General features: G+C 46.6%; 1 long non-coding RNA gene and 2 pseudogenes across 2 annotated transcripts in view; 2 read left to right on the top strand and 1 right to left on the bottom strand.

The window, feature by feature from the left end:
• Window positions 1–23955, top strand: part of LOC134956846 (uncharacterized) — a 215620-nt gene that overhangs the window by 6835 nt on the left and 184830 nt on the right. The window lies entirely within an intron of this gene.
• Window positions 8695–8813, bottom strand: LOC134960480 (5S ribosomal RNA; annotated as a pseudogene).
• On the top strand, window positions 17914–18032 carry LOC134960479 (5S ribosomal RNA; annotated as a pseudogene).

Here is a 23955-nt window from a genome sequence, read left to right as displayed (position 1 = left end):
GGTCAGAAAGCGAGTCATCAGAAATTGACATGATTGATAAAGATAAGATACTCCTTAAGTTAGGGAATATCAAGGACGCTGCCGCATACATGCTAGAAGCAATGAAAGATATTGGACTCTTGAATCCACAAGCCACTACCATGGCAGTATCGGCTCAGCGGGAGTTGTGGATTCGACAGTGGAATGCGGATGCAGATTCCAAAAGAAATATGGAGGCTCTCCCATATAAAGGTGAGGCCTTATTTGGCAATGGACTGGATGCGTTAGTCTCGGCGGCTACCGCAGGTAAGTCAACATTTTTGCCCTCTGCACCTGCACCGGCGAAAAAGACATATCACCCGCACATGCAGTCCTTTCGGCCCAATAAATACAAAAAAGCGAGAGGTTCCCCCTTCTTTGCGGGTAGGGGAAGGGGAAAGGGAAAGAAGTCCACAGCAGCTTCAGGTTCCCAGGAGCAGAAGTCTAGCCCTACTTCTGCCAAATCTTCAGCATGGCGCTGGGGCTCCTTTGCGTGAGGCCGCTCGGGTGGGGGCACGTCTCAAACTGTTCAGCCAAGGTTGTATTTTGTCTGGCCTGGATCCCTGGGTGTTGCAAATAGTGTCCCAGGGATACAAGCTGGAGTTTCAAGACGTTGCTCCATGCCGATTTTTCAAATCGACCTTGCCAGCTTCTCTTCCAGAAAGGGAAGCAGTAACAGCGGCAATCCAAAAATTATGTCAGGATCAGGTCATAGTCCTGGTACCTTTGTCACAACAAGGGGAGTGGTTTTATTCAAGCCTTTTTGTAGTTCCGAAGCCGGATGGCTCGGTCAGACCAATCCTAAACCTGAAAAATCTGAATCTCTACTTGAAACGATTCAAGTTCAAAATGGAATCACTGAGGGCAGTGATTTCCAGTCTGGAGGAGGGGGACTACATGGTGTCTGTAGACATAAAAGATGCTTGCCTGCATGTTCCCATTTATCCTCCTCACCAGGCTTATCTGAGATTCGCGGTTCAGGATTGCCATTACCAATTCCAGATGTTACCTTTTGGTCTCTCCACAGTGCCGAGGGTATTCACCAAGGTGATGGCGGAGATGATGGTTCTCCTGCGTCAAAAAGGAGTTAATATAATTCCTTATCTAGACGATCTCCTGATAAAGGCGAGATCCAGGTAGCAGTTGTTACAAAACATCACACTCTCCCTGTCAATACTCCAACAACACGATTGGATCATAAATTATCCAAAGTCACAGTTGGAACCGACGACAAGATTGTCTTTTCTCGGGATGATTCTGGACACAGAAGTTCAGAGAGTATTTCTTCCGGTGGAAAAGGCTCTGGAAATCCAGAAAATGGTATAACAGATATTGAAACCATTGAGTGTGTCGATCCATCAGTGCATTCGGTTGTTGGGGAAGATGGTGGCGCCTAAGAGGCCATACAGTTTGGCAGGTTCCATGCCAGGGTATTCTAGTGGGACCTGTTGGACAAGTGGTCGGGATCCCACCTACACATGCAGCGGAAGATAATCCTGTCGTCAAAAGCCAGGATTTCGCTCCTGTTCTCACCTATTAGAGGGACGCAGGTTCGGGATTCAGGACTGGCTCCTGGGAACCACAGAGGCAAGTCTCTGAGGCTGGGGAGCTGTCACTCAGGGAGAAAGCTTCCAGGGAAAATGGTCAAGTCAGAAAGCATGCCTTCACATAAACGTGCTGGAATTGAGAGCCATTTACAATGGTCTTCAACAAGCGGTACATCTTCTTCAAGATCATCCCGTGCAGATCCAGTCGGACAATGTAACAGCAGTCGCATACATAAACAGGCAGGGTGGAATGAAAAGCAGAGCGGCAATCGCAGAGGTGACGAAGATCCTCCTCTGGGCAGAAAGACATGTAAAGACTCTGTCGGCAATTTTCATTCCGGGAGTAGACAACTGGGAAGCAGACTTCCTCAGCAGACACGATCTCCATCCAGGAGAGTGGGGCCTACACCAAGAAGTCTTCACAGAGGTGACAAGTCTTTGGGGAGTTCCTCAAGTAGACATGATGGCATCTCATCTCAACAAGAAGCTTCAGAAATATTGGTCCAGGTCGAGAGACCCTCAAGCAATAGCAGTGGATGCGCTGGTGGCCCAGTGGGTGTTCCGGTCGGTGTGTGTCTTCCCTCCACTTCCGCTGATCCCAAAAGTGCTCAGGATCATAAGAAGAACAAGAGTTCGAGCAATCATCATTGCCCCAGACGGGCCAAGGAGGGCTTGGTACCCAGATCTTCAGGAGTTGCTCATAGAAGATCCTCGGCCTCTGCCTCTTCGCGAGGACCTGCTGCAGCAGGGGCGGTGCGTGTATCAAGACTTACCGCAGCTACGTTTGACGGCATGGTTGTTGAGCGCCGGATCCTAGCCCGAAAGGGTATTCCCAAGGAAGTCATCCCCACCCTTATTCAGGCCAGGAAAAGAGTAACGTCGAAACATTACCACCGTATTTGGAGAAAATATGTGTCTTGGTGTGAATCCAAGAAGGCTCCTACGGAAGAGTTTGAGTTGGGACGTTTTCTCCATTTTCTGCAGGCTGATGTGGAGGCGGGCCTACGATTGGGATCAATCAAGGTCCAGATTTCGGCCTTGTCAGTGTTCTTCCAAAAACAATTGGCCTCTCTTCCAGAGGTTCAGACCTTCGTGAAAGGGATTCTGCACATCCAGCCTCCATTTGTGCCTCCAGTGGCACCATGGGACCTTAACGTGGTGTTGCAGTTCCTTCAATCAGATTGGTTTGAGCCTCTGCAAGAGATAGAGTTGAAGTTTCTCACTTGGAAAGTGGTGATGCTTTTGGCATTGGCATCCGCGTGGCGGGTGTCTGAATTGGGGGCCTTGTCTCACAAGAGCCCTTACCTGATCTTCCATGAAGATAGGGCAGAGTTGAGGACTCGTCAACATTTTCTTCTGAAGGTGGTTTCATCTTTCCACATAAACCAACCTATTGTGGTGCCAGTAGTTACTGACACGTTCACTGAGTCAAAGTCTCTAGATGTGGTTAGGGCTTTGAAGATTTATGTCGCTAGAACAGCTCGAATACGGAAAACAGAGTCTTTGTTTGTCCTGTATGCTCCCAACAAGATTGGGTGTCCTGCTTCCAAGCAGACTATTCCGCGTTGGATCAGAAGTATGATTCAGCACGCTCATACTACGGCTGGATTGCCGTTACCGACGTCGGTGAAGGCCCATTCCACTAGGAAGGTGGGCTCATCCTGGGCGGCTGCCCGGGGGGTCTCGGCATTGCAACTTTGCCGAGCAGCTACTTGGTCGGGGTCAAACACATTTGCTAAATTCTACAAGTTTGACACCTTGGCCGATGAAGACCTCAAGTTCGGTCAATCGGTGCTGCAGGGTCATCTGCACTCTCCCGCCTGTACTGGAGTTTTGGTATAAACCCCATGGTCATGAATTGGACCCCAGCATCCTCTAGGATGTATGAGAAAACAGGATTTTGATACCTACCGGTAAATCCTTTTCTCCTAGTCCGTAGAGGATGCTGGGCGCCCGTCCTAGTGCGTACTTTACCCGCAGTTTAGTTCATTAGAGTTACACATGTTGTGTTATATTAGTTTCAGCATGTTGCTGTAATTGGTTCATGCCTGTTGGCGTGTGTTGTGTTGAATGCCATGTTGTGCGGCATGCTTGAGGTGTGAGCTGGTATGTATCTCACCACTAGTTTAAAGTAAATCCTTTCCTCAAAATGTCTGTCTCCCTGGGCACAGTTCCTATAACTGAGGTCTGGAGGAGGGGCATAGAGGGAGGAGCCAGTTCACACCCATTGAAAAGTCTTAGAGTGCCCATGGCTCCTGCGGAACCGTCTATACCCTATGGTCATGAAGTGGACCCCAGCATCCTCTACGGACTAGGAGAAAAGGATTTACCGGTAGGTATCAAAATCCTGTTTATTCTGCCAAATACATGTCTCCAAGTCTTTATTTATATTATAGTTTACTTATGAATGTGTTAATTGTATGGTGTGAACATAGAACACCCCTTAGATGATTAAAGGTTTATGGCTGTCCTTTCTTTGCCGCCATATAGTTCCTTAATTGATTTTTATAACAAATAAATAAGTAGATGACTGTTTTAATGCCAAATCACTGTGTCTGAGTCTTTCTGTTAATATAATTTTATTAGGAGGTGATTCAGAGCTGATCATAGATGTGCTAAAAATAGCACATCTACGATCACAATCTCTGACATGGGAGGGGGGCGCCCAGCACAGGACTAGTCCATCCCACATGTCAAGCCCTACCTCTCCAGCAGAGGTGCGACAGCATCGCATGGCAGCAATGCTTTCGCACCCGGTGAGTAGCTGCCTGCCTACGCAGCCTAGCTGTGGAGGCAGGTGGCTACCCGCCATGTTTTGGGTTGCAGCGGCTACGTGTTATGTCATGCAGCCGCCACGGCCCACCCCAACACCACTGACACGACTGCAACCGCCTCTGCCTGTCACTCAGGCAGAGATAACCGCACCAGTGAGAGGCTTACTGCACGTGCGCACACCACATAAGGATTCAGGCTGCAATCGCTGCCATTGGAGAGCCTAAAGATGACATATAAACACAATTTACTTAATTTAATATCTCTTTCTAAATTTCTCAATAAGAAACTTTTGGCCTTGGTGTGCTGTGAAAAAAAATCTGATACTCTAGGTTGCCGTGATTCAGAAAAGTTTGGGAACCACTGCCTTAGTAGAAATACAATGCAAGTGGATGTGGCAGCTGCAGGTGGCCACCTGGCACTTATGCATGTTTGGGAAACCTATTGTTAGTTACACTCTCACACATCGCAGTAATGTTCATATAGTGAGTCTGTTTAAACACCCAGAGTGCAAAGTGACTTTACTGATATCTAACACCAGCGGCGGTTTCTACCTTCTTGTAGGAGGGGGTCTACCACTACCCGCATCCGGAGAGGAGACAGCATCCCAGTCCCGGCACCTGTGTAATGGATCTGGCAAGTGCCGGCACAAGAGGTGGCGGGACTGAGCATGCACAAAACACAGACTTCTATGGAATGCATCAGCTGCAGCCCATAGTAGCTGGGTAGGTGCTGACAATGGGGGTAATTCAGAGTTGATCGCTGCAGCAAATTTGTTAGCAGTTGGGCAAAATCATGTGCACTGCAGGTGTGGCAGATATAACATTTGCAGAGAGAGTTAGATTTGGGTGGGTTATTTTGTTTCTGTGCAGGGTAAATACTGGCTGCTTTATTTTTACACTGCAATTTAGATTTCAGTTTTAACACACCCCACCCAAATCTAATTCTCTCTGCACATGTTATATCTGCCCCCCCTGCAGTGCATACATTTTCTGCTGTGATCAACTCTGAATTAGGCCCAATAAGACAGGGAGTGACTTCCTACTGGTATGGCAGTCATAGACAGAGAAATCACCTCCTCCTGGGGCTGCCTGATATATGTGTGACTGACAGGTAGCACTTCCAATGGGAGAGTCACTGCCAGTCACAGTGAAGCCAGTGCAGTCATGGACTGCAACTGGCCCACTGATATGGAGGACTTTACTGGTGGGCTGCCTCCCTGCAGCCCATAGGTAAAATCCACCACTGTGTAACAGTATTATATGCAAAGCTTAAAGTGGTCCTAGTGAGGTGGTGGAACTCACCCCCCCTGTGGGTGCCACACTCCTAGCCACTTCCACATGGTAGATGCCACATCCCTAACCCCTCCCACCTGGCAGATGACACACCCCTAGCCCCTCCCCAGTACTTTCAAGGGGATGGTATGAGGATCCTGTTGCTTGGGATGCCGGCAGTCAGAATACTGACAGTGGCATCCTGACGTGCAGGATCCTGATGCTTAGTAGGTAAGCATCCTAACCCTCCCCTTCTACCCCCCTACCTCTCCCTTCCCGCAGTCTGACCCTAACTCTCCCCCCTGCAGCCTGACCCTAAATCCCCCCCCCAGCCTAACCCTAACCCTCCCCAGTGGTGCCTAAACCTAACCCCCCCCCTCCCGGCAGCCAAACACTACTATGTGTAAAGCAGATTGTATGAAAAACTAGGTCTGCCATTAAATGTAATTGGGTAATTGTGTTCTGCGCTCACTAATAGAGGGCTTAATTCAGAGCTGATCGCTGTGCTGCAAATTACACTGTCCTGCAATCAGATAGTCACCGCCCAGGGGGAGTGAAAATTCGTCCCGTGCAAGTGTGCGAAAATTCCCCTCAGTCAGCGGACAGCTGCAAAACCGTTCGCATCACACTCACCATCTAATGTTTTTCCCATTCTGTGCAGTGTGTGCAGTCCTACCTACTCCTCCAGTGCGAAGAAATCAGGCTGATCGGGGCCTGAGCTGACGTCACACACCCTCCCTGAAAACGCTTGGGAACGCCTGCATTTTTCCTGACACTCCCAGAAAACAGCCAGTTACCACCCACAAATGGCCTCTTCCTGTCAATTACTTTGCGAACAGCCATGCAATCTAAATTTTGTTGCTGTTTGGTGATGCGCCTGTGCATTGCAGTGCATACGCATACGATTACGCAGTAGTTTGAAAATCGCCCGCTGTGCGAAAATGCACTGCAGCGATCAGGTCTGAATCGGGCCCCAAGTTTGGATATATAAATGTGAAGTAGTCTGTAAATTAGTCTGTGCATCCTCAGGTAAAGTAGGAAACTTTTTGATCATGTTTTCCAATAGTTAAATGGTCAAAAATAAATAACATAGGACGCAACAAGATGCTCCCAGTGTAAGATTATTTTTAAAAAGTTACGTGAATGTAAACTGATATATATATAATACATACAATATGGAGCATACTGTATGTGGTGATACAGGTTAAAGCTCAGGACTGTTCTCTGCTTTAGCCTGTATCACCAAATAACTGTATGTTTCATATTGTATGTACCAGTGGTCGAAGTGGAAATTTTGAAGTTGGGGTATGGAAAAGTGAAGGTTACAAATATGTGCGCACCGGAAAAAGTGGCATGGTCACTCAAAAGGGGGCATGTCCTTAAGTGTAGTTTACCACATCATATTCCCCTTTATACACATGGGCCCTCATTCCGAGTTGTTCACTCGCTAGCTGCTTTTAGCAGCTTTGCACACGCTAAGCCGCCGCCTACTGGGAGTGAATCTTAGCTTTGCAGAATTGCGAACGAAAGATTCGCATAATTGCGAATAGAAATTTCTTTGCAGTTTCTGAGTAGCTCGGGACTTACTCTGCCACTGCGATCAGTTCAGTCAGTTTCGTTCCTGGTTTGACGTCACAAACACACCCAGCGTTCGCCCAGACACTCCCCCCGTTTCTCCAGCCACTCCCGCGTTTTTCCCAGAAACGGCAGCGTTTTTCCGCACACACCCATAAAACGGCCAGTTTCCGCCCAGAAACACCCACTTCAGGTCAATCACACTCCGATCAACAGAACGAAGAAATTTCTTCATTAAGCCGTGAGTAAAATACCTAACTTTTTGGCAAATTTACTTGGCGCAGACGCACTGCGAACATTGCGAATGCGCAGTTTGCGACAAATCGCTCTGTTGCGAAAACCACTAACGAGCGAACAACTCGGAATGAGGGCCATTATGCACCACAATAGTAAGACCCCTTATACTATCTAGTACTGGTGCCCCTTTCACATTATACCATACAGCATGAGCCAAAATTCACATTATAGCACATGGTATGAGCCGAAATTCACATTATAGCCACAGAATGAGCCAAAATTTACATTATAGCACATAGAATGAGCCAAAATTTACATTTTAGCACATAGAATGAGCCAAAATTTACATTATAGCACAAAGAATAAGCTAAAATTCACAATTTAGCACATAGAATGAGCCGAAATTCACATTATAGCACACAGAATGAGCCAAAATTCAGGGAGAGTGACTGCAGAGACATAGGGACAGGGAGAGTGAAAGAGGGGCAGGAAAAGTGACAGCAGGGACATAGGGACAGGGAAAGTGACAGCAGGGACATTAGGACAGGGAGAGTGACAAAGAGCGGGACAGCAAGGGCACTAGGGAGAGAGAAAGGCAGCAGGGTAAGATTACCTATTTAGCAGCGGCGGTGCTGAGGACGCTGTGGTCTGCGGTGCAGTGGATGAGGAGGCTGTGGCCGGCATGGTGCGGAGGTGCAGAGTATGACTGAGGGCGGCGGCGACGTGGCTGAGAGTGGTGGCAGTGTAGAAGGGTTGTTTAGCAAAGAGGCAAAAAAAGGGGGACTCTAGATAATGTCTCTCAGGGGCACACTTATTTCTATATATTAAAGAGATGGAGGGTTAGATCGGATATCATAATTGGTAGGTGAGGTAAGATAAAACTTAACTTTTAATCACAGACGAAAAGATGATAAAATTACTGCTGTGCATCAGCAATAAATATTAAAACAAGTATTAAACAACAAAATGATGTTGACGATATAGTAATATGTAACTCACTTATATTAAGAGGGTGACAGAAAGTTTATCTGAAAACCCACTGATTTGTAAGCGAGTATTGATGTTTGACGTTTGTCAGAAGCGAAAATATATAAATGTTCCTATTATCTCTATGAAATTATGATGTTAAGTAGATTGATGTGTTCATAGAAGAGATAATGGAAAACCAGCTTGTGTAAGTATGGACTCCTAAAGAGTGGGTCAGCTGCAATAATGGATTGCAAGATTGAACTGAAATTAAATTTGCTGATCAGCGGAAGGTATATTTCTTGGTGCTACAGTACCCGGTATTCCCAGAGGGTCACCCTTTCTGGTACTGACCTGGCCCAATGCTGCTTGGCTTCCAAGATCAGGCGAGATCGGGCATGTCCAGCATGGTATGACTGTAGAAAGTCGAAAGAATACCTGTCAGCATAGGCAATGGCCACTGATGAGGCAAATTCAAAGAAAGTAATATAATGACTAATGTTGGTCTATAACATGCTGATTGCCCCCAAAATGACGTAAATGGATGGGGGGATCTGAAAAGAACTGGAGAGTTGAATTTATCTCCCCTCACAAGCTTTATTTATACACACTCAAAATGATGTGTTTAGTGGATGGATGGATCTGTAACACACGGGGAGGTTAATTGCTCTCCCCTAAGGGATGTCTCAAAAATGAGATAATAGTGAGAGCACGTGTGAATTGTATCACAAATAGTCCATAATGAGTTCTTTCCAAAAAATGAAATAAGGACTATAGTGAGAACACCTGCTCCAAAGCATCACAATTAATCCATAAATATGCAACCTGAAATGTTGGTGTGAAAATTAGAGAGATATGGTGACAATAATACGCCTGTGCTGTATAATGCAGAGCGTATGGACTCACAAGTTTACAGCCCACAGGTTGCCTGGATGGTTAATGATAAATAAACGGTTAACCAAGAAATACTGACAGGCAAAAAAGATCCCAAACTTGACCTAGCATCCAGTACGAAAATTAATGAAAGTTCATAGAGGCTGCAGCACAAAAGTTGCAAGAGCAGCTATCCGTCTGTTCTGCAACTTCACACATAATACAATACAATAGTTGATAAGAATCACAGGTTGCCTGGATGGTTAAAGATAAAGATAAATAAACGGTTTATAACGATCATGTGAACAAGCTCCTCCCAGCGAAACGCGCGTCACTTCCGGTCCGGCACTCGACTTCCGGGACCTCCGCGACGGGGCTCCGGCGGGCGGACTCCTCAATCCAGCATCGCAGCAAGTATACCACCGCTTTATGCGGTGGACTCAGCCCCCTGCTCAGATCACCCTCCTGTGCACTCAGCACGGGATCAGAAGGAAGCCTTCTGTTTCATTTAAGCGGCACAAGAAGGGTATTGTTTCCCCGGCAACGACGGTGCAGTGTCAGAGGTTTCCATGGTAACAGCATACACACACAGCAGTTACTTAGTACATGGAAACCACTCATGAACTGCACTAAAATTCCATATATACTAGAGATGAGCGCCTGAAATTTTTCGGGTTTTGTGTTTTGGTTTTGGGTTCGGTTCCGCGGCCGTGTTTTGGGTTCGACCGCGTTTTGGCAAAACCTCACCGAATTTTTTTTGTCGGATTCGGGTGTGTTTTGGATTCGGGTGTTTTTTTTAAAAAAACACTAAAAAACAGCTTAAATCATAGAATTTGGGGGTCATTTTGATCCCATATTATTATTAACCTCAAAAACCATAATTTCCACTCATTTTCAGTCTATTCTGAATACCTCACACCTCACAATATTATTTTTAGTCCTAAAATTTGCACCAAGGTCGCTGGATGACTAAGCTAAGCGACACTAGTGGCCGACACAAACACCTGGCCCATCTAGGAGTGGCACTGCAGTGTCACGCAGGATGTCCCTTCCAAAAAACCCTCCCCAATCAGCACATGATGCAAAGAAAAAAAGAGGCGCAATGAGGTAGCTGACTGTGTGAGTAAGATAAGCGACCCTAGTGGCCGACACAAACACCGGGCCCATTTAGGAGTGGCACTGCAGTGTCACGCAGGATGTCCCTTCCAAAAAACCCTCCCCAATCAGCACATGACGCAAAGAAAAAAAGAGGCGCAATGAGGTAGCTGACTGTGTGAGTAAGATTAGCGACCCTAGTGGCCGACACAAACACCGGGCCCATTTAGGAGTGGCACTGCAGTGTCACGCAGGATGTCCCTTCCAAAAAACCCTCCCCAATCAGCACATGACGCAAAGAAAAAAAGAGGCGCAATGAGGTAGCTGACTGTGTGAGTAAGATTAGCGACCCTAGTGGCCGACACAAACACCGGGCCCATTTAGGAGTGGCACTGCAGTGTCACGCAGGATGTCCCTTCCAAAAAACCCTCCCCAATCAGCACATGACGCAAAGAAAAAAAGAGGCGCAATGAGGTAGCTGACTGTGTGAGTAAGATTAGCGACCCTAGTGGCCGACACAAACACCGGGCCCATTTAGGAGTGGCACTGCAGTGTCACGCAGGATGTCGCTTCCAAAAAACCCTCCCCAAACAGCACATGACGCAAAGAAAAATAAAAGAAAAAAGAGGTGCAAGATGGAATTGTCCTTGGGCCCTCCCACCCACCCTTATGTTGTATAAACAAAACAGGACATGCACACTTTAACCAACCCATCATTTCAGTGACAGGGTCTGCCACACGACTGTGACTGATATGACGGGTTGGTTTGGACCCCCCCCAAAAAAGAAGCAATTAATCTCTCCTTGCACAAACTGGCTCTACAGAGGCAAGATGTCCACCTCATCATCACCCTCCGATATATCACCGTGTACATCCCCCTCCTCACAGATTATCAATTCGTCCCCACTGGAATCCACCATCTCAGCTCCCTGTGTACTTTGTGGAGGCAATTGCTGCTGGTCAATGTCTCCGCGGAGGAATTGATTATAATTCATTTTAATGAACATCATCTTCTCCACATTTTCTGGATGTAACCTCGTACGCCGATTGCTGACAAGGTGAGCGGCGGCACTAAACACTCTTTCGGAGTACACACTTGTGGGAGGGCAACTTAGGTAGAATAAAGCCAGTTTGTGCAATGGCCTCCAAATTGCCTCTTTTTCCTGCCAGTATAAGTATGGACTGTGTGACGTGCCTACTTGGATGCGGTCACTCATATAATCCTCCACCATTCTTTCAATGGTGAGAGAATCATATGCAGTGACAGTAGACGACATGTCCGTAATCGTTGTCAGGTCCTTCAGTCCGGACCAGATGTCAGCATCAGCAGTCGCTCCAGACTGCCCTGCATCACCGCCAGCGGGTGGGCTCGGAATTCTGAGCCTTTTCCTCGCACCCCCAGTTGCGGGAGAATGTGAAGGAGGAGATGTTGACAGGTCGCGTTCCGCTTGACTTGACAATTTTCTCACCAGCAGGTCTTTCAACCCCAGCAGACTTGTGTCTGCCGGAAAGAGAGATCCAAGGTAGGCTTTAAATCTAGGATCGAGCACGGTGGCCAAAATGTAGTGCTCTGATTTCAACAGATTGACCACCCGTGAATCCTTGTTAAGCGAATTAAGGGCTCCATCCACAAGTCCCACATGCCTAGCGGAATCGCTCCGTGTTAGCTCCTCCTTCAATGTCTCCAGCTTCTTCTGCAAAAGCCTGATGAGGGGAATGACCTGACTCAGGCTGGCAGTGTCTGAACTGACTTCACGTGTGGCAAGTTCAAAGGGCATCAGAACCTTGCACAACGTTGAAATCATTCTCCACTGCGCTTGAGACAGGTGCATTCCACCTCCTATATCGTGCTCAATTGTATAGGCTTGAATGGCCTTTTGCTGCTCCTCCAACCTCTGAAGCATATAGAGGGTTGAATTCCACCTCGTTACCACTTCTTGCTTCAGATGATGGCAGGGCAGGTTCAGTAGTTTTTGGTGGTGCTCCAGTCTTCTGTACGTGGTGCCTGTACGCCGAAAGTGTCCCGCAATTTTTCTGGCCACCGACAGCATCTCTTGCACGCCCCTGTCGTTTTTTAAATAATTCTGCACCACCAAATTCAAGGTATGTGCAAAACATGGGACGTGCTGGAATTTGCCCATATTTAATGCACACACAATATTGCTGGCGTTGTCCGATGCCACAAATCCACAGGAGAGTCCAATTGGGGTAAGCCATTCCGCGATGATCTTCCTCAGTTGCCGTGAGAGGTTTTCAGCTGTGTGCGTATTCTGGAAACCGGTGATACAAAGCGTAGCCTGCCTAGGAAAGAGTTGGCGTTTGCGAGATGCTGCTACTGGTGCCGCCGCTGCTGTTCTTGCGGCGGGAGTCCATACATCTACCCAGTGGGCTGTCACAGTCATATAGTCCTGACCCTGCCCTGCTCCACTTGTCCACATGTCCGTGGTTAAGTGGACATTGGGTACAGCTGCATTTTTTAGGACACTGGTGACTCTTTTTCTGAGGTCTGTGTAAATTTTCGGTATCGCCTGCCTAGAGAAATGGAACCTAGATGGTATTTGGTACCGGGGACACAGTACCTCCAACAAGTCTCTAGTTGGCTCTGCAGTAATGATGGATACCGGAACCACGGTTCTCACCACCCAGGATGCCAAGGCCTCAGTTATCCGCTTTGCAGTAGGATGACTGCTGTGATATTTCATCTTCCTCGCAAAGGACTGTTGGACAGTCAACTGCTTGGTGGAAGTAGTAAAAGTGGTCTTACGACTTCCCCTCTGGGATGACCATCGACTCCCAGCAGCAACAACAGCAGCGCCAGCAGCAGTAGGCGTTACACGCAAGGATGCATCGGAGGAATCCCAGGCAGGAGAGGACTCGTCAGAATTGCCAGTGACATTGCCTGCAGGACTATTGGCATTCCTGGGGAAGGAGGAAATTGACACTGAGGGAGTTGGTGGGGTGGTTTGCGTGAGCTTGGTTACAAGAGGAAGGGATTTACTGGTCAGTGGACTGCTTCCGCTGTCACCCAAAGTTTTTGAACTTGTCACTGACTTATTATGAATGCGCTGCAGGTGACGTATAAGGGAGGATGTTCCGAGGTGGTTAACGTCCTTACCCCTACTTATTACAGCTTGACAAAGGGAACACACGGCTTGACACCTGTTGTCCGCATTTCTGTTGAAATAGTTCCACACCGAAGAGCTGATTTTTTTGGTATTTTCACCAGGCATGTCAACGGCCATATTCCTCCCACGGACAACAGGTGTCTCCCCGGGTGCCTGACTTAAACAAACCACCTCACCATCAGAATCCTCCTGGTCAATTTCCTCCCCAGCGCCAGCAACACCCATATCCTCCTCATCCTGGTGTACTTCAACACTGACATCTTCAATCTGACTATCAGGAACTGGACTGCGGGTGCTCCTTCCAGCACTTGCAGGGGGCGTGCAAATGGTGGAAGGCGCATGCTCTTCACGTCCAGTGTTGGGAAGGTCAGGCATCGCAACCGACACAATTGGACTCTCCTTGTGGATTTGGGATTTCGAAGAACGCACAGTTCTTTGCGGTGCTACTGCTTTTGCCAGCTTGAGTCTTTTCATTTTTCTAGCGAGAGTGCCTCCATCCTCATGTGAAGCTGAACCACTAGCCATGAACATAGGCCAGGGCCTCAGCCGTTCCTTGCCACTCCGTGTGGTAAATGGCATATTGGCAAGTTTACGCTTCTCCTCCGACAATTTTATTTTAGGTTTTGGAGTCCTTTTTTTACTGATATTTGGTGTTTTGGATTTGACATGCTCTGTACTATGACATTGGGCATCGGCCTTGGCAGACGACGTTGCTGGCATTTCATCGTCTCGGCCATGACTAGTGGCAGCAGCTTCAGCACGAGGTGGAAGTGGATCTTGATCTTTCCCTAATTTTGGAACCTCAACATTTTTGTTCTCCATATTTTAATAGGCACAACTAAAAGGCACCTCAGGTAAACAATGGAGATGGATGGATACTAGTATACAATTATGGACGGACTGCCGAGTGCCGACACAGAGGTAGCTACAGCCGTGAACTACCGTACTGTGTCTGCTGCTAATATAGACTGGTTGATAAAGAGATGTCGTAGTATGTATGTATGAAGAAGAAAGAAAAAAAAACCACGGTTAGGTGGTATACAATTATGGACGGACTGCCGAGTGCCGACACAGAGGTAGCCACAGCCGTGAACTACCGTACTGTACTGTGTCTGCTGCTAATATAGACTGGTTGATAAAGAGATGTCGTAGTATGTATGTATGAAGAAGAAAGAAAAAAAAACCACGGGTAGGTGGTATACAATTATGGACGGACTGCCGAGTGCCGACACAGAGGTAGCCACAGCCGTGAACTACCGTACTGTACTGTGTCTGCTGCTAATATAGACTGGTTGATAAAGAGATGTAGTAGTATGTATGTATAAAGAAGAAAGAAAAAAAAACCACGGGTAGGTGGTATACAATTATGGACGGACTGCCGAGTGCCGACACAGAGGTAGCCACAGCCGTGAACTACCGTACTGTACTGTGTCTGCTGCTAATATAGACTGGTTGATAAAGAGATGTCGTAGTATGTATGTATGAAGAAGAAAGAAAAAAAAACCACGGTTAGGTGGTATACAATTATGGACGGACTGCCGAGTGCCGACACAGAGGTAGCCACAGCCGTGAACTACCGTACTGTACTGTGTCTGCTGCTAATATAGACTGGTTGATAAAGAGATGTCGTAGTATGTATGTATAAAGAAGAAAGAAAAAAAAACCACGGTTAGGTGGTATACAATTATGGACGGACTGCCGAGTGCCGACACAGAGGTAGCCACAGCCGTGAACTACCGTACTGTACTGTGTCTGCTGCTAATATAGACTGGTTGATAAAGAGATGTCGTAGTATGTATGTATGAAGAAGAAAGAAAAAAAAACCACGGTTAGGTGGTATACAATTATGGACGGACTGCCGAGTGCCGACACAGAGGTAGCCACAGCCGTGAACTACCGTACTGTACTGTGTCTGCTGCTAATATAGACTGGTTGATAAAGAGATGTCGTAGTATGTATGTATAAAGAAGAAAGAAAAAAAAACCACGGTTAGGTGGTATACAATTATGGACGGACTGCCGAGTGCCGACACAGAGGTAGCCACAGCCGTGAGCTACCGTACTGTACTGTGTCTGCTGCTAATATAGACTGGTTGATAAAGAGATGTAGTAGTATGTATGTATAAAGAAGAAAGAAAAAAAAACCACGGGTAGGTGGTATACAATTATGGATGGACTGCCGAGTGCCGACACAGAGGTAGCTACAGCCGTGAACTACCGTACTGTGTCTGCTGCGACTGGATGATAAATAATGATATAAAAAATATATATATATCACTACTGCAGCCGGACAGGTATATATATTATATAATGACGGACCTGCTGGACACTGTCTGTCAGCAGAATGAGTTTTTTATAGAATAAAAAAAAAAACACCACACAAGTGAAGTCACACGACGAGTGTTTAACTTTTTCAGGCAATCACAATATAGTATACTACTAACTATACTGGTGGTCAGTGTGGTCAGGTCACTGGTCAGTCACACTGGCAGTGGCACTCCTGCAGCAAAAGTGTGCACTGTTTAATTTTAATATAATATGTACTCCTGGCTCCTGCTATAACCTATAACTGGCACTGCAGTGCTCCCCAGTCTCCCCCACAATTATAAGCTGTGTGAGCTGAGCACAGTCAGATATATAATATATACATAGATGATGCAGCACACTGGGCTGAGCAGTGCACACAGATATGGTATGTGACTGTCTTGTACTCCTGGCTCCTGCTATAACCTATAACTGGCACTGCAGTGCTCCCCAGTCTCCCCCACAATTATAAGCTGTGTGAGCTGAGCACAGTCAGATATATAATATATACATAGATGATGCAGGCATGCAGCACACTGGGCTGAGCAGTGCACACAGATATGGTATGTGACTGAGTCACTGTGTGTACCATTTTTTTCAGGCAGAGAACGGATATATTAAATAAAACAACTGCACTGCTGGTGGTCACTGTGGTCAGTCACTAAACTCTGCACTCTCTTCTACAGTATCAGCCTCAGGTCAATCTCTCTCTCTCTCTCCTAATCTAAATGGAGAGGACGCCAGCCACGTCCTCTCCCTATCAATCTCAATGCACGTGTGAAAATGGCGGCGACGCGCGGCTCCTTATATAGAATCCGAGTCTCGCGAGAATCCGACAGCGTCATGATGACGTTCGGGGCGCGCTCGGGTTAACCGAGCAAGGCGGGAAGATCCGAGTCGCTCGGACCCGTGAAAAAAAACATGAAGTTCGTGCGGGTTCGGATTCAGAGAAACCGAACCCGCTCATCTCTAATATATACATACCAAATCTATTTATGATATTTACCTATGTAGGGAAGTACTCACTAGCCGCATATTATCTCTACAATTACTGTGGTAATTATGTTATTATTTGTATCTTGACTGCAGGGGAGCTTTGCAAAGTAACACCACTGTTATTGTTACCTGCACAGACAGTTTTGTTCTCTCTCTTACATGAGATAGTCACAGCTGCCATATATAATAATTTAATCATTTTTTGCTGGATTCTATATTTACTTATTTAAACATTGTCAATACCATCACATGGGTCAGCACAGATTTTTTATAAGTTTTTTCAAATAATTAGTCATAAGACTATTGGTGCAATATCATTATGTCTTCTTGGTATAAATGTACAGCTGTTCTTGCAAATTAGTGTATGTATTGCCTGTCAGTATTTCTTGGTTAACCGTTTATTTATCTTTATCTTTAACCATCCAGGCAACCTGTGATTCTTATCAACTATTGTATTGTATTATGTGTGAAGTTGCAGAACAGACGGATAGCTGCTCTTGCAACTTTTGTGCTGCAGCCTCTATGAACTTTCATTAATTTTCGTACTGGATGCTAGGTCAAGTTTGGGATCTTTTTTGCCTGTCAGTATTTCTTGGTTAACCGTTTATTTATCATTAACCATCCAGGCAACCTGTGGGCTGTAAACTTGTGAGTCCATACGCTCTGCATTATACAGCACAGGCGTATTATTGTCACCATATCTCTCTGTAATTTTCACACCAACATTTCAGGTTGCATATTTATGGATTAATTGTGATGCTTTGGAGCAGGTGTTCTCACTATAGTCCTTATTTCATTTTTTGGAAAGAACTCATTATGGACTATTTGTGATACAATTCACACGTGCTCTCACTATTATCTCATTTTTGAGACATCCCTTAGGGGAGAGCAATTAACCTCCCCGTGTGTTACAGATCCATCCATCCACTAAACACATCATTTTGAGTGTGTATAAATAAAGCTTGTGAGGGGAGATAAATTCATCTCTCCAGTTCTTTTCAGATCCCCCCATCCATTTACGTCATTTTGGGGGCAATCAGCATGTTATAGACCAACATTAGTCATTATATTACTTTCTTTGAATTTGCCTCATCAGTGGCCATTGCCTATGCTGACAGGTATTCTTTCGACTTTCTACAGTCATACCATGCTGGACATGCCCGATCTCGCCTGATCTTGGAAGCCAAGCAGCATTGGGCCAGGTCAGTACCAGAAAGGGTGACCCTCTGGGAATACCGGGTACTGTAGCACCAAGAAATATACCTTCCGCTGATCAGCAAATTTAATTTCAGTTCAATCTTGCAATCCATTATTGCAGCTGACCCACTCTTTAGGAGTCCATACTTACACAAGCCAGTTTTCCATTATCTCTTCTATGAACACATCAATCTACTTAACATCATAATTTCATAGAGATAATAGGAACATTTATATATTTTCGCTTCTGACAAACGTCAAACATCAATACTCGCTTACAAATCAGTGGGTTTTCAGATAAACTTTCTGTCACCCTCTTAATATAAGTGAGTTACATATTACTATATCGTCAACATCATTTTGTTGTTTAATACTTGTTTTAATATTTATTGCTGATGCACAGCAGTAATTTTATCATCTTTTCGTCTGTGATTAAAAGTTAAGTTTTATCTTACCTCACCTACCAATTATGATATCCGATCTAACCCTCCATCTCTTTAATATATAGAAATAAGTGTGCCCCTGAGAGACATTATCTAGAGTCCCCCTTTTTTTGCCTCTTTGCTAAACAACCCTTCTACAGTTTGTTTTTGAACTGATGTCTGGGAGCACCACCAACCTTGTTCTACCTCAAAAGCCTCATTAGGCGCAGTTGGTAGCTTTATGTTGGTTTAAACACATTTGGTTACATATGATATATACCAATTGAACACTAACTATTACAATCTGGACCAGTGCAGATTCCTAAAACCCCCCACCCAATACAGTGGTGGCAGTGTATCAGAGGAGGAGGCAGAGGGCGGCGGCGGTACAAGGAGGAGGAGGCTGTGGTCAGTGGCACTGCGGCTCCTATGACCGTGGCGCTATTTCAAATCTGCCACTGACCGGCAGCCAATCAGGAAGGGGCAGGATGGGAGCAGTGGTGCGAAGCAGGGGGGGGCATGATGGGAGCAGTAGTGCGGGGCTTGGGGAGGAGAATGTGAGCAGTAGTGCGGAGTAGGGGGAGCAGGAAGGTAGTGAAAGGTACTCCCTCGCTAAGTTAAACAAGAATCTCACCTGCTCCCCGTATCTCCCAGGTCCCGGCCGCCGTCAATCTCTCCATGGACACTGCTCCCCATAGCTCCCAGCCGCCGTTGCTCCCTCCATGGACGGTGGCAGGAGGAGAGCTGCTGTGTTGATGGGACTGAGGAGCGGCTCCTGTGTGAGGCTGTCACACAGGAGCCGCGGCGCTAAGACAGATAGCCGGAGCAAGTGTGACTAGAGCTTCCGCCGTGTCCCGCTCCTCAGTCCCATCAACACAGCACCTGTCATCCTGACCGGGCGCCTGGGGGTGGGGGCATTAATCAGCGGCAAGCGTGAGTGGGGGGTTGCGCACGCCTATGGTCTGCACACTGCTATTAGATGTAAAAAAAATAAAAAACTTCTAGGTCAGTGGTGAAGTGACGGTATGCCATACTGTTGCATACCGGCCCACTTCGACCACTGGTATGTACTATATCATTTTACTTTCATGTGACATAAATAATAAATATTCTTACACTGTGAGCATCTCTGCATCTCTGTCCGCCTGGCTGGGTACTCACAGTCAGGGCGGCTCCTCTGCTCCCTGCTGTAGCTGCAATGATGCAATTTTCCCTCCGCTGGCAGAGGGTCTAGAGAAGACGGAGCGGGCTGGGCTATCAATCATTCCCTCTATAGCGCCGCCCACCCACCACCACATCGGCCACAGCTCTGGTGGGCGGTGCATGGGAAGCCCGTAACTTGCAGCCAGCCTCAGCTCTGTATTGTCAAATACTTTCCAGCAGCCCCGAGCCCTGCGCTTGAAGCCTGCTGCCTCAGCCTGACAGCCCCTGAGACTCCGAGAAGAATGTTAAATCCTCCTTTAGTTTAGTGGCGCTGCGTGTGATTGTGTTTATACTCATTCGTTAAGGTGGGCGGGAGGAGGCGGAACTGGTTCCACCTCCAACTTGAAGTGCCGGAACGCAGTTCCTCCCTGTTCGGGCCCACTTTAACCCCTGATTATATGTGTGTTTAAAAACATATAGTTTTACCAAGTCAGCTTAACAGAATTTTTTTTAATAACCGCAAATGGCCTGAAGCAGATGTAGTACAAATGTGTCATCCTGCACATGTTTCTGAGTCGGACATATGCATCTCTATGGAACTGTGGGCAGATCAGAGTTGCACACAACTGAGCTACATCTCCTCTTTCAGCTACATAGGGCTCACTGGATGGCAATGGGGAATTTGCGCATAGGGTAAGTGTTCTGTGGATGGAATTGTGGGCTATCCAGAGGTGACCATTTGCAGAGATGCAACTAATTTCAGATGGAACCATTGTACCAAGTATGGGGCCTGTCTAAATGCATGCTAATAATGATGACAGCTAATAGTGATGACACGCGCATGTATGGGGGTGGTACGGCCACATTGATGCCGCCGACTCTGAATACGGGGAGATATCAGCATCTATAATACAGCACACAATGTAGCCCCTTTGCGTCCGACTATGAACCTCCTGTGTTGTATATGTTACTGCGTGAGTTGTGTATGTTATTGCGTGTGTTTTGTATGTTATTTGATTTATTGTGTTCTCGCTCTACGAGGGTGGTACTGGTATTATAAAAAGATGATAACAAGACCTTTTATTGTGTAAATTTATTTATATATGTATAATCATAGTATGGCCTTGGTACAGATAATTTTTCCACAAAGTCCCCATACTTATCAAAGTATTTGTTTCAATGGTACAACAAGACATCTATCCCGGCATAGTATATATCAGTGTCAAGCGCTTGAAGCCAGAACATGACGGCTTGGTAAACTTCACCATCAGTTGAGAATCACCGGCCACCTAGGTGCTTCTCCAATGGTCCAGAGATAGAAATCATTCAGTGCCAGATCAGGGCTGCAGGGATTATTGCCTCCCAATGGTAGCGCCATAACAACTCATGCACTTACTGCACCAAACCCAATTCTGTTTCTGTGACGTGACATTACCACCGTGCACCCGACAGGTTGGCAATGAATCTCACCTACTGATGTGTATTGTAGACACAGAAATCTAATCACACTACGCACCCCACTGTTTGACCATGTTTCCGCCATCCCCGCCATCTTACAAGTGATGTTGGGACAGTATGGGGTATATTTACTAACAATCGTATTTCTGCTGATTTCAGCCAAGATCAATCTCTGCTGACATCAGCAGTGTGAGATTGCAACTTTTTGAGAAAAAACACGGTAATTTACTAAACTACCATATTTTTCAATTCGAGTTCATCGATGTCAGTGTAATTCGTATTGCCGGCAGTGTTTTATGGGAGAGAATAGTAAAACATTGCCGAACTTAACACAATGAAGCCTGACATTCGGGGGAAAGGGGATCCAACATGGATCCCCTTTAGTTCGTTGGTTCGGTATTTTCGTTTAGTTTTTTTAAACCCATGGATGCCTACAGGGACAGAAGAGGAGTGATCAAAACAGGATACTAGGTGAGTATTTTGGGTTTATTATTAAAGGTACCCCAATGGACTCTACCAGACAAGGGGACCGATGGGCTCCGTGGGACACTAGGTAAGTATCTGTGTGTAAGTGTGCATGTATGTGTAAATAAACTTGTACTTTCACGGTGTGTTTGTTGTGTTTTTTTTTGGGGTATTTCTTTTTTGTGGAACTACAGGTACCCAGCGGGCCTGTTAATTCCCTGCATGCTGGTACTTGTGGTTCTCCAAGAACCAGTATGCGGGGAGGCTTGCTGGGACTTGTAGTTCCACAGCAAAAGACAATATTCTATTTGTTACACTTTTAAAGGCTATCAGCCCTCCATCCACCGCCCCCGGGATTCACCTCTGGCCCTTGGGTGCCTGTAGGGGGCTTGATTTAAGGGGTTCCCACTCCCCCAGGGAACCCCCGGCCAGGGGTGACTAGTTGGGGAGTAATACCACGGTCGCAGGGACCTACATAAATGTGTCCCCCGGCTGTGGCATTATCTCCCTGGCTAGTGGAGCCCGGTGCTGGTTTTAAAAATATGGGGAACCCCTACGTTTTTTATCCCCCGTATTTTTGGAACCAGGACTGGAACAAGAGCCCGGTGCTGGTTGTATAAATACTGGGGAACCCCTGTGCAATTTCCCCCCGGTATTTTAACAACCAGGACCGGCTCAAAGAGCCCGAGGCTGGTTATGCTTAGGAGGGGGGACCCCACACAATTTTTGTTTTTATTTTTAACTCTTTCACAAACATTTGCATAGAGAAGCATGCACGGATCTCACTGATCCGTGCATGACTATGAAAACATGACAACAAACAGCAGGTCTATTTGAAAGCTCCATTTCTGTACGAATTCCATGCTTTCCTGGCAGAGTTTGACTATTGTTGCCAGTGATTGAGAATACAAATTCTTAGTAAATTCCTGTGTTGTATAAAATAATAGCCGCATTTTACCGATGGTCTATTAATTCGTATTTGTGTGAGCAGCAGTGTATCTCAATCAGCGCCGTAACTAGGGCTGTGCGGACGGGGCCTCGCACACAGCGCATTTGCTGTGGGGGCGCACTGTCCGCAATGACACCATTTGGCCACCCGTGTTATTTGTCCAGTACATATTACTATAACAGCCGCAGCGCTTGGCAGATAGTGACAAGAGCGTCCCCCCCCCAGTGTGCTCCGCCCCTCTTCCCTGTCCTCTTCTGTTATGTGAGAAGGAGACTTCCGGGTACAGGAGCCGGCCCGGCGGATACATCTCTCCCCGCGCAGGACCCCCACACAGCAGTGTTTTCGGCACACGTTTCTCCAGCTCAGTATGACTGGCGGAACAGCCGGAGGCTCAGGTAAGGATCCCAGAACTGGCTTACTGGCTGCGGCTGAAGCGGGAGGTGCATTGAGTTGTGGGATCGGGTAAGGGGACATAGCCGCGGTTCTGATCTGCCACGGAGTAGGAGACGCAGCTGCTACTGTATGTATGTGCTGCTGAGGGGGCACAAGGGGGGGGGGGGGGGGGGGGGCTCAGGGGCCAGGTGTTTGCTATGCACTGGGCAGAGGTGGGATGAGGAAGCTGTGTACTGGGGGGGAGAGAGCTCTTGACTCTGACGAGTATTGGGAGGGTGCCTGCCGCTACTTATGAGTATTGGGGAGGAGGAAGAGGGTATTTATGACCATTGGTATGTGTTTTTGGCTGCTGCTGATGTCATTGAGGAGGGGGCTGTTTGCATCTCTATTTTATCCCATCCACCTATCCTCTTAAAAATGTATATATATATATATATATATATATTGTATGTGTGTATGTATATATATATATATATATACATATATGTCTATTTATATTAAAATTGTGGCGCCACTCATGAGACTTGCTGCAAAATTTAGGATTTAATACGTCCTACATATGTTGTTTCGAGCACATGCCCATTGTCAGGGATCCCCTGACGACGGGCATGTGCCCGAAATATTTGTAGGATGTATTAAATATTAAAGTTTGCAGAAAGTCTCATGAGTGGCGCCTCAATTTTCTTCTATGTGAGCTGCCGCCATACCGCGGGAGGGCACCAGAGCATATACACAATTATATAAAGGGTGAGTGCCGGGTCTATATATATATATATATATATATATATATATATATATATATATTCTCATCTGTCTCTCTCTCTTGTCTCCTATGTGTGTGTGTTTATCCTGCCTCTGTCCCTCTCTCGTCTTTTGTGTGTGCTTCTGTCTCTCTCCCGCCTCTGCCTCTCTGTCCTGTGTGTATGTCTCCTGTCTCTCTCCTGTGTCTCATGCGTGTCTGTGTGGGTCTCTTTCCCCAAGTCTCTCTCTTTCTCTCTCTGGACATGATACACTAAGGGGAAACATGCAGTAAAAGCTGCTGCTGTGTCCCTCTGCGCATATGCAAACAGACTCCCGGGGCTGATACCCGAAAGTCCAGTAACCGGCGCTCATCGAAAAGGGCAGCGCTTATAGGAAAAGATGTCCT

This window comes from Pseudophryne corroboree, chromosome 9, assembly GCF_028390025.1.
Source record: "Pseudophryne corroboree isolate aPseCor3 chromosome 9, aPseCor3.hap2, whole genome shotgun sequence".
NCBI classification, from domain to species: Eukaryota; Metazoa; Chordata; class Amphibia; order Anura; family Myobatrachidae; genus Pseudophryne; species Pseudophryne corroboree.
The sequence above is the reverse complement of the archived record's forward strand: the minus strand, read 5'-3'. Positions and strand labels throughout refer to the sequence as shown.